This window comes from Cherax quadricarinatus, chromosome 68, assembly GCF_038502225.1.
Source record: "Cherax quadricarinatus isolate ZL_2023a chromosome 68, ASM3850222v1, whole genome shotgun sequence".
Taxonomy (NCBI): domain Eukaryota; kingdom Metazoa; phylum Arthropoda; class Malacostraca; order Decapoda; family Parastacidae; genus Cherax; species Cherax quadricarinatus.
The window spans coordinates 5,109,410-5,121,954 of record NC_091359.1 but is presented as its reverse complement, the minus strand read 5'-3'; positions in this window follow the sequence as shown (position 1 = coordinate 5,121,954).

Genomic DNA, 12,545 nt, shown 5'->3' with positions numbered 1-12,545 from the left:
AGAGAGAGAGAGAGAGAGAGAGAGAGAGAGAGAGAGAGAGAGAGAGAGAGATATCCTTGGGATGAAACAAATTTGATTCCAAACTGACCATGAAAAATCACGTTGTAAATCTTGCAAACAAGGCAGCCAGGAAGCTTACAGCACTTCGCCGTATCTTGCATCTGCTTGACAGCAGAAGTTGCAAGATTTTGTGCGAGGCACAAGTATGCTCACACCTTGAGTATGCTCCACTTTCTTGGTTCGCCTTTCCCCCTTCTCATCTGCGACTGCTTGACAGAGTAGAGAACAGAGCAAGACATCTCATCTCTCGCCTGGACCCATTCTGGATAGATCTGTCATTTCAGCAGAGCCTTCAACACAGGAGGGATGTGGGTGGCCTTACTGTTATGTACAAGGCCAATATTGTCAAAGTACCACACTTGGATCCACTTCGAGGACAGCGTGAAACAAGCTTTTATGCCACAAGACGGACAGAAAGCAGCAACTTCACTCTGGCTGCACCCTTCTCCAGAACATCACTCCATCTGAGATCATATATACCCAGGATGACTCAAGTATGGTACACATTCGTACAGCATAATGATGTAAACGAGATAAAGTCTGTTGATCAAATGAAAATGCTGGCCCACAGATGGCTCCAACTTCATCCTGTTCCCTACTTGTATGTCTCATAACAATAAAAATGCTTTCAAATGAGCTGATGTAGGTAACAGCTCTTAGCTTGTCACCAAAGTTAGGAATCCTTAACCTGTAAATAGCTTGTCAACAAAGCTAGGGATCGTTAACCTTTTCAAACCCTGTGTAAGAGAGAGAGAGAGAGAGAGAGAGAGAGAGAGAGAGAGAGAGAGAGAGAGAGAGAGAGAGAGAGAGAGAGAGAGAGAGAGAGAGAGAGAGAGAGAGAGAGAGAGAGAGAGAGAGTGTCTTCTTTCTTTGTTGGGTTTATGAGGGCCACTGACAACAAACTTGAAATTTCCAATTAGATCCGGTGGACCCCCTTGCCAAGCTCCAGCAGAGAGGGTCGCCCACACTCCCACCTGAGTTCAGTAACCGGCTTCCCACCAAAGACCGTTAAAGAATTTTCAGCAGAACAGAAAAAATGGAGCTAGCCAAAGTATAAACGTAAGTAACCATTCTACAGAATTCATTACCTTTGTAACTTGTGAGCTCATTACCTTTGTACCTAGTTCAGCTATCAAAACTTTGGGGGCCCAGTCCCTGGACCCATTACGTACCTCTGTAATCTGTAAATACCTTTGTAACTTGTCATGATTGTGACCAGACTTACCTGGAGTTCATTACCTTTGTAAATTGTGAGTTCATTACCTTTGTAAATTGTGAGTTCATTACCTTTGTAAATTGTGAGTTCATTACCTCTGTAACTTGCTCAGCTATCAAAACTTTGGAGTCCAGTCCCTGGACCAATTATGTACCTCTGTAATCTTTTGACTACCGCCCACAGGATGGGTATGGGGTGCATAATAAACATATTAAACTAAAAAAAACTGGCTAGAGTAAGCCGATGTACAGATGCCCCTCCTGTAGGGTGTCCAATGGGCAAAATAGACGAGAACAAACGTCCCAGTGAGAAAGGTAGAAATTTGTCACTGATACTCAGACGAGAGAGAGACGTCCATACCCGACGAAGGCTGGCGCCGAAGTCAACCCATGCTGCTTTGGCCCGCCTCATTTTAGTTCAATATGTTTATTATGCACCCCATACCCATCCTGTGGGCGGTAGTCAAAAGATTACAGAGGTACATAATTGGTCCAGGGACTGGACTCCAAAGTTTTGATAGCTGAGCAAGTTACAGAGGTAATGAATTCACAATTTACAAAGGTAATGAACTCACGAATTACAAAGGTAATGAACTCCAGGTAGGTCTAGTCACAATCATGTGGATTCCATCTCACATTGGTCTTCAGATGCATGATAGAACTGATAAATTGGCTAAGCTGTATGCTTTCAAAGAGGGAGTAGATTACAATCTTGGCTTGTCAGGTAGTAGTTTGAGAACAATAATACGAAAAGAACTTCAACTGAATTTTATGGACTTAAGGCTCATGGAGATTGACACCAGTGAGTCCATCTATCATCACTCTATCATGCAGGAGGAGCCACATGTCTACGGTGCATCCAACAAAATAAGCCCGCCTCATTGTGAGCAAAAACACATAACGCTCTACTCTACGGGACCATGACCATGAGGCGGGTCAAAGCAGCATGGGTTCGACTCTTTGGCTAGTTGCAGTGTTGTTATTGATCAATACCACTCGTTCGCGGGTACAATAATATAATATACTGCTTGTTGGACTAATACACCAAACAGGGAGTAGAATGAAATTAGCTCAGAGGCATCCACACCACCGTATGTCCTCGGATGACGGATACAACATCTAGCCTGGCTGGGTGCGTCATTCTTGAAGATTGTGTGATCCCGTGGACTAAAGCGTCATGTGTTTTCGCTCACCATGAGAGGAGCCAAAGCAGCATGGGTTCGACTCCTTGGCTAGTCGCGGTGTTAATGAATATACCCGATTTTACCTCTTCCCTAATATATCTTCTCTTATTTTAACTGCTTACGTAGTTAAGATACTTACGTGTTTTTAACTTAAATATAAACAATACTTATCAAAGGACCCCAATGAAAATAAGTCACTTTGATTTTTTTGGATTATCCTAGGTTGTTTATATATATGCTGCTATGTATGATAATCTATATAACTGTATTTGTGTATGACTGAATAAACTTACTTACCCAGGATGCGACCCACACCAGGTACCTAATTTACTGATGGGTGAACATGGAATTTTAAAACATCCTCACCTGGAAAATCCTAGAGGGACTAGTACCGAACTTGCACACGAAAATCACCCACTACGAAAGCAAAAGACTTGGCAGACGATGCACCATCCCCCCAATGAAAAGCAGGGGTGTCACTAGCACGTTAAGAGACCATACAATAAGTGTCAGGGGCCCGAGACTGTTCAACTGCCTCCCAGCACACATAAGGGGGATTACCAACAGACCCCTGGCAGTCTTCAAGCTGGCACTGGACAAGCACCTAAAGTCAGTTCCGGATCAGCCGGGCTGTGGCTCATATGTTGGTTTGCGTGCAGCCAGCAGCAACAGCCTGGTTGATCAGGCTCTGATCCACCAGGAGGCCTGGTCTCAGACCGGGCCGCGGGGGCGTTGACCCCCGGAACTCTCTCCAGGTAAACTCCAGGTAAACTCACCAGACGACTCCTTTACAATTTCATCTTCTAACCATGGAAAGACTGTCTTAATCACGCGCACTGAGGATGGATCATTGTGCCTTCTGCCTCAAATGCCCCGGCATGATAGTGGCTTTCTTTGTACTTAACAAATCAGAATTGTAAATGCACATTGTAACCTTGCAAAGAAATAAAATTTTTGTTTTGCTTCTCGAGAATTCCTGGAAGCCATCTAACTCAATCCTGTGAGAACACTACCTCGATGGGACATAACTCTTCTCCTGATAATTTGTATGGCAGTCAAGACAGGTACACATAGATACAGTTACATAAATTATCATACATTGCAGTATATGTATAGATTGCCTAGCATAACCCCCCAAAATCAAAGTGACTTATTTCCATTGAGGATCAACAAGTAGGCACCCTCACCATTACATGCCTAGGTGGTTAGATTAGGTAAGGTTCGTCAGGAAACAGGACAAGTGTTTCCTGATGCGGGTCTTAGTCAGATCTTCCTCTGTTGGGTTTCAGGGCCACTGACAGCATACGCCATATCGAGCCCGGTCTTAGTCAGATGGTGACCCGACATTGGAGCTTTTGATCATCTGACTGAGGCCTTCCGCTGGCTTACCGGTTCACCCCTTTAAAGATTAATGGTTATTATTATAACCATAATCTACAGCAATGTGATACCCGAGACCCTGGTGGGCTTATATAGTAAGTTTATTCAGGTATACACAAATACAGTTACATATATAATCATACATAGCAGCATATGTGTAGAGAACCTAGCTCCTAGAATAACCCAAAAAAGTCAAAGTTACTTATTTACATCGCTTAGTTTTGAGTATAATAATAGGCACAGCTCTCGCTTCACAGGCTGAGTGTCTAGTTCGATCCCCGGGAAGGGTAAAAACACTGGGCGTGTTTCCTTACACTTGTTATCCCGTTTACCTAGCAAGTAGGTACCTGGGTTAGTCAACTAATGTAAGTCGCATCCTGGAGGACAAGATTGAGGATGACAATGGGAACAAGGCAGACACTCCACTGATGACGCACTGCCTTTCCTGGATTATCCTGGGTGGCTAATCTTCCAGGGATAAAAATCCAGTCATATCACCACTGCCATATTACAAGTGAGGTTCGTGCTGACAATTCACCTTGAAAGTCAACCTGATTAATCATCTATTAGTTACAAGTTAATTTTAAGGGTGCTTGAAGTACTCTGCATCATGCCCGAGTAATGTACACTAATACTGCAGTTGTATGTTGTATTTTGTAGAAATATAGATTATTATTATTATTATTATTATTATTATTATTATTATTATTATTATTATTATGACTATTTTATTATTTTTATTATTGTTGTTGTTATTATTGTAAATGAACCTAACTAACAAAGGTTTCATACGCACGTAGAACACACTGGTTCTAACACTAAAGATCCTACTTGGATGATGTTTATCCCACAATGTTTGATCTACAAAGGATTCAATTTCATCTGTCGCCCAAGACATCGTTCAGGAAAGTCGATTCGAATCCCATTGTCTGAAATGTCTCTTGTTTTCCTTTCTCGTCAGCGGATCAAAACTGGATTTCTTATAATTTCGTCGAGAGAGAAGGTTCGGATTCCTTTGTAGTTTCCTCGGTTCTCCACCAGGCGGAGTTGAGTAGTAGATGAGAGGGAGGAGAGGGAAGCAAGGTGTAGATGAGAGGGAGGAGAGGGAAGCAAGGTGTAGATGAGAGGGAGGAGAGGGAAGCAAAGTGTAGATTGGAAATATGGTATAAACCTTGGTAATAAATACCGACAAGTTGGTTTAGAAAGACACGTAAGCAAACACTATAACATATTTATTAGAAAACGTTTCGGTCCTGGGACCTTGATCACTTCTAACATACAGAGGTAGAAAGACATTATATATATAGGCGGAGAGTGAGATGTGACGCACGTGACCTGAGGAATGTCATAAGAACATAGGAACACTGTAGGCCTTCTACAGTGTTCCTCCATTCTTATGTTCTTATGACATTCCTCAGGTCACGTGCGTCACATCTCACTCTCCGCCTATATATATATAATGTCTTTCTACCTCTGTATGTTAGAAGTGATCAAGGTCCCAGGACCGAAACGTTTTCTAATAAATATGTTATAGTGTTTGCTTACGTGTCTTTCTAAACCAGATTGGAAATATAAACACATATGCAGTATAATGTGATCCTTTATTGACTACGTTTCGCCCACACAGTGGGCTTTTTCAAGTCACAAACAGAACTACCTGGGGTGTTGTTAAAGATTCGCCGGTATTCTCCCGGCCCGGGCCCTTCCAAGTGGTGGCCCGGCACTGGCTCCCTGTCTAGGGAGTGTCTGAGACCTAAGTCTCCCATGGGAGGAGGCACAAGTACCCCCCTCATCTTGTGAGCTACAAACTCGGGCTCTGGCACCAACCATGCCCTAGAAGGGCAATGCATGGTGTCGATCGTGCTAGCGCTGTGCTCTCCTGTGTGGAGTGTCGTGTGTTGGTGTTCATTTTCATTCATGTTGATTCGCAGGTCCTTCTGGCCCAGGTCTTCTCCAGATGGTGACCCGGCAGTGGCCCCCCCGGGTGGGGGGTGACGATAATCATCTTTCTTCTTTCTTGGCCCTCCGGTTGGAGGATGTCGTCTTCTTCTATCTTGCGCTGACTTCCCCAAAGAGAAGCGCAGTCGGGCAGAGGCAGCAGTTACAGGGTTGATTGGAGCCACACCCCAGCTTTAGCGGACAGCAAAGTGCTGGGTGAATGGTCATGGATAGTCGTGCTAGACGAGGGTACCGTCTTCAAGGTCCCCATTCTGAAGCATCCTGAATTTCCTCTTTGAGGTGTACTCGACTTCCACAAGGTGTTGGGTGTTGGCAGTGAGTAGTCTGGTCATGTCTGCAGTGGTGTATGTAGCAGTTTGGTCGTAGGTATACTTGACTGTTCCGTCCTGGAGGTGATGATGGATTTCTGAAGACAGCATTCTGTTCTTAAACTGCTTGGTTGTGTAGAAGTATACACCCTTCAGATATCGGACTTGTTGTGGTGCAGCAGTGTCAGTGGCAGTGGCACTGTGGGGTGCATCTGCAGTGACTTGTGTTTTTGCATTCTTGGCTGGTGGCTGAACTGGTGAAGGCGAGATTTCCGACTGGTCAGTTGCTCTAGCAGTGGATGAAAGTGGTAGTGGACTCTCATTGGTGGGGTTTGCCGACGTCTCAGTGGTCTCTGATTGGTCCATCTCTGTGTCTAGTGGAGGTTGTGACAGCGGTGGAGCAGCGGTGATGCTGGTAATATTTGCAGTAGATTTTAGGATCTCAGTGGAAGGTGGTGATGCAGGGAATGTGAGGCCAGGCATATTATTTAGTTTGAAAAGTTCATTGATGGTGGTGTTGAAGGAACCAGGCTCAACTGCATTCTGTACATGAGCATACATAATGCAACAAAGAATCTTGGTGGAGTCGGCAGTAGGTGCTGGCAGGGAAGTCCACAGGGTTGGCTATAACCTCGTGAGGTATTGTATTGGATACAAATACAGCTGTGCCTCTGCAGTGAATGCCCGGGTCCATGTGCCGAAAATACCCAGCAAAACCGGGTAGTCTTGGGCACATAGTCGGGACAGTCAGAGTTTCTTGTAGCAAGACGATATCAACCCGATCCCGAATTACTGCCTCCAGCAAGAGGTGCTGTTTGCCCCTCAGGCCCTGAATGTTCCATTGTAGGACCCTGAGGGTGTGATTTGGTACCGAGGTTATTCCATCGCTGTTGTTTCCTGAGCTGGAGACTGAGTCCTGCCCGCTCTGAGAACCTGCAAATTCATGGCATCCACTGTCTCCTCTTCGGTCAGAAAGCACACTCTCAGGAGAGTACTGACCATCTGCCGGAATGCGCTCTGTTGTTCCGTGGAGTTGATTGTGTTGCAAATAAGATCCGTGAACACCTTGATGAGTGCTACGAGATCCTCCCTGGTGAGGGCCTGCTTTGGAGATGGGTTCGAAACAGTGGATATTATCTGGGCTGCTGTGGTCTGTAGGGACTGCTGAGGGTTGGATTTCTTTATTGTATGCACCGTGGTCTGTTGCTGTATACCAGGTTGAGTAGCCGGGATCTGCTGGTGAGGTGCCAGTTGAGTCTGCAAAGCGCCTGTGCAGGGTAAGGAGTGCCTGCGTTGTCGTGCTATGGCCGGTGGGGGCTCGTTTAGTGCAGCCTGCTGATCGCATTGACCCGATGCACCCTGTTGACGCCTCCTGTTCCTCTTGTTTCTGTTTCTTCGTTGAGGTAGGGGTGCAGGAGGTTCTTGACCTTGACGTCTGGTTGAGGCTTCTAGGGTTGGGAATTCCTGGGCATTGACTTGGTTTAGCTGCTGAGAGATCTGCGGTATGGCAGGGTTCTCTGCACCCATCGTTTGATGATCCGTCGTAGCCTGTTGCCGAGTTTTTGGCGTCTTCCAGACTTCTTGAATTCTAGAGAGCCTCTCGGGGCATCGAGGATTCCAGGCATGGTGTTTCTGCCTGCAGTTCGGGCATTGTGGAGTGGGTGGCGATGCATTTTTTCAGCTTGGTGATTCATTCCTCGGTAGGGTGGTGCTGGCTGCAGACACCGCAGATTACTCTGTTCGGACAGAGTGCACCCAGGTGTCCATAACGCTGACACTTGAAACAGCGAACTGGTTCTGCTGTGAAGGTCCTGACATCGTACCTGCCCCAAGAACCGAGGTCCAGCTGGGATGGCAGTGGTCCTACATGCTGAATGAGAACCTGTCGGGTTGGTGCGTTGCCTGCCGTCTTTGCCTTGAGACGTTGAGCTGACACCACACTGGGGTGAGCTGCTACTGCCTCGATGGGCATCATCAGCGGGTATCGCATCACTACACCCTTGGTGATCTTCTGCCGAGAGTCCAGTTCCTCCAGGGTGAATGAGCGATCTGTCTCCATGACTCTCTTCAAGGTGGTATACATTTCCTTGTTGAGAGGAGTCAATATTGGTTCTCCCCTCAAGTTGAACCATATCTTGAACTTCAGGTTGTGTCGTGATTCCAGGTATGAAACAACCCCATAGTGGGTTCTGTGGTCCCCATAAGACTTCACCTTGAATTTGCCAGGTCGGTTGAGCTGGTTTGCCTGCTCCTTGGACGGACGGTGCTTCTTCTTCTTGTCCACAGTGTTCCATCCCTCTTGGTTTTCGGGGGGTGCGGTGTTTATTTCCGCACCTGTTTCTATTGTCGCTGGCTCCATGATTGGGACTGTCAGATCTGCTACAATGTGAGCAGGATCTTCCTCTTCCTCTCGCAACTTCTTCGCTAGAATTTCGCCCCACATTTCCAAATCTGAGTCCTCCGTCGTGTTCATGGAGCATCGTGGCCTCTTCTTTTCGGCAGAAGCCATGTGCCTATCTTGTGATAAGGTAGAGAACTCCGTGAACTGAGAGTGTGTCAATGGATTGTCGTAATACGACAATCCACTGTGTCGGTATTTTATACCATTTATTTCCAAGGTGTAGATTGTAATAATCCTAATAGCAATAACAGTAATATCAAGAGATATCAAACCGGTAATAATAAGAGAACATACAAAAAAAAGGAGAGATAAATATCAGTAGTCATTTATAAAACAATATATATTTATTTTAATTGCAAAAACATACATCAACATTTACAAACATTGTTAAGCAATGTTGCAGGTCATGGATACTCTAAAATATAAACATGGTCCTGCACATATATCATGTTTAGATAGGCAATGTTATTTCCAAGCACAAATACTTCTATGCCAATTATTATTCCTGCATTATACACCTGCTTCGCAAATCTCTTGAGAGTACGAAGTTTACGGTATGGGTTCACTGTGCTGGAAACAGACAGACAGTCCAGTATTTCTTCGGCCGACGTCGTTCCCATTTCTCTGGTAATGTGTATGATGACGTCTCTTATTAAGTCGACTTCATTGTCGAATCTGTGAATCGTAGAGCCAGTTTGTGTTTGCGGATCTTCGACGGAAGATGTGTAAGATCTCGAAGCAAAGTTCCAGAAAAGTTCCGCATATCTATAAGGAGATTGAGCGTACTGTAGAGTTAAGTTGTTCATTGCAGGAAGTTCAATAACGTGAACAAGAGGGTGGTTGAGTGAGCAGTGAGTCTCGTTGCTCGGCTCAGAAATTATATAGCAGGGTCACCAGCCATCAGGTGACCTACAGCTGGTGAGGTCACAGTACACGTTAGAACTGCCGTCCAGTGCCACACACGTCCTTCTCTAACCCAACCCTTCTCAATCGTATATGCATTTGTCCAACCTATTTTTAAATCTAACCAAGGTTTTAGTTGGCTGAACATAAGAATGGAGGAACACTGCAGAAGGCCTAATGACCCATACAAGGCAAGTCCTTATCAAAATCACCACTGGAGTTTACCTGGAGTTTGCCTGGAGAGAGTTCCGGGGGTCAACGCCCCCGCTGCCCGGTCTGTGACCAGGCCTCCTGGTGGATCAGAGCCTGATCAACCAGGCTGTTGCTGCTGGCTGCACGCAAACCAGCGTACGAGCCACAGCCCGGCTGGTCAGGAACCGACTTTAGCTACCCACGAATTTAGAACATAAGAACATAACCTTATTAACTCATTTGCAAGTCCCACCTTTCTCACCCATATATTTATCTAATCTGAATATGAAGCTACCCAAGGTTTTAGCTTCAACAACAGTCTCCCTGCTAGACAAACTGTTCCATTCATCGGATTCTTTATTTCCAAACCAGTACTTACCTTTAAGAACATAAGAAATGAGGTAAGACACATATGCAACAGTTAGGTATCTTTATTATGAAACGTTTTGCCTATAGGTTTCTTCAGTCAAGTACTTGACTGAAGAAGCCTACTGTGTAGGCAAAACGTTTCATAATAAAGATACCTAACTGTTGCATATGTGTCTTACCTAACAACCTGTCGGTATTTTATACCATTTTAATGTTCATAAGAAATGAGGAACACTGCAGCAGGCCTGTTGGCCCATACTAGGCAGGTCCTTTATAATTCATCTCACTAACAAAACATTTGCCCAACCCAATTTTCAATGCCACCCAAGAAACAAGCTCCGATGTGCAAGTCCCACTCAAATCCAACCCCTCCCACTCATGTACTTATCCAACCTAAATTTGAAACTACCCAAAGTCCCAGCCTCAATAACCCAACTAGGTAGACTGTTCCACTCATCAACTACCCTATTTCCAAACCAATACTTTCCTATGTGAACATTAAAATGGTATAAAATACCGACAGGTTGTTAGGTAAGACACATATGCAACAGTTAGGTATCTTTATTGTGAAACGTTTCGCCTACACAGTAGGCTTCTTCAGTCAAGTACAGAAAAGTTGATATCAACTTTTCTGTACTTGTAATAAAGTTGGTAGAATTACCGACAATATGTAAAGTAAAAGGACACAAGTGCAACTAATGTGACATTTATTGTGGCAACGTTTCGCTCTCCAGGAGCTTTATCAAGCCATTACGGTAATGGCTTGATAAAGCTCCTGGAGAGCGAAACGTTGCCACAATAAATGTCACATTAGTTGCACTTGTGTCCTTTTACTTTTCTGTACTTGACTGAAGAAGCCTACTGTGTAGGCGAAACGTTTCACAATAAAGATACCTAACTGTTGCATATGTGTCTTACCTAACACTTTCCTATGTCCTTTCTAAATCTAAACTTATCTAATTTAAATCCATTACTGCGGGTTCTCTCTTGGAGAGATATCCTCAAGACCTTATTAATATCCCCTTTATTAATACCTATCTTCCACTTATACACTTAAGAACATAAGAACATAAGAAAGGAGGAACACTGCAGCAGGCCTGTTGGCCCATACTAGGCAGGTCCTTTACAATTCATCCCACTAACAAACATTTGACCAACCCAATTTTCAATGCCACCCAAGAAACAAGCCCCGATGTGCAAGTCCCTCTCAAATCCAACCCCTCCCACTCATGTACTTATCCAACCTAAATTTGAAACTACCCAAAGTCCTAGCCTCAATAACCCAACTAGGTAGACTGTTCCACTCATCAACTACCCTATTTCCAAACCAATACTTACCTATGTCCTTTCTAAATCTAAACTTATCTAATTTAAATCCATTACTGCGGGTTCTCTCTTGGAGAGATATCCTCAAGACCTTGTTAATATCCCCTTTATTAATACCTATCTTCCACTTATACACTTCGATCAGGTCTCCCCTCATTCTTCGTCTAACAAGTGAATGTAACTTAAGAGTCTTCAATCTTTCTTCATAAGGAAGATTTCTAATGCTATGTATTAATTTAGTCATCCTACGCTGAATGTTTTCTAACGAATTTATGTCCATCCTGTAATATGGAGACCAGAATTGAGCTGCATAATCTAGGTGAGGCCTTACTAATGATGTATAAAGCTGCAGTATGACCTCTGGACTTCTGTTGCTTACACTTCTTGATATAAATCCCAGTAATCTATTTGCCTTATTACGTACGCTTAGGCATTGCTGTCTTGGTTTAAGGTTGCTGCTTACCATAACCCCCAAGACCTTTTCGCAATCTGTATGGCTAAGTTCTACATTATTTAACTTATAAGTGCTAGGGTTATGGACACTCCCGAGCTTCAGAACCTTGCATTTATCTACATTGAACTGCATCTGCCACTTTTCTGACCAAGAGTAGAGTTTGTCTAAATCCTCCTGAAGTTCCCTAACATCTACGTTTGAATCAATTATCCTACCTATCTTCGTGTCATCGGCGAATTTGCTCATATCACTAGTAATTCCTTCATCAAGATCATTGATATATTTTATAAACAACAACGGGCCCAAGACTGATCCCTGTGGAACGCCACTTGTTACTGATCCCCACTCGGATTTAACCCCATTTATGGACACTCTCTGCTTCCTGTCTGTGAGCCATGATTCGATCCACGAGAGCACCCTTCCCCCAATGCCATGAGCTGCTACTTTCTTCAACAGTCTTTGGTGCGGAACTCTATCAAATGCCTTACTAAAATCTAAGTAAACAATATCAAATTCTTTATCGTGGTCAACAGCCTCAAAAGCTTTACTGAAGAAAGTTAATAAATTAGTTAGACAAGACCGGCCTCTTGTGAATCCATGCTGAGTATCATTAATCAAGCTATGCTTATCGAGATGGCTTCTTATAATCTCTGCTATAATTGACTCTAGTAATTTGCCTACAACTGAGGTCAGGCTTATTGGGCGGTAATTTGACGGTAACGACTTGTCCCCTGTTTTAAAAATAGGAATTACATTAGCCATCTTCCACATATCAGACACTACACCTGTTTGAA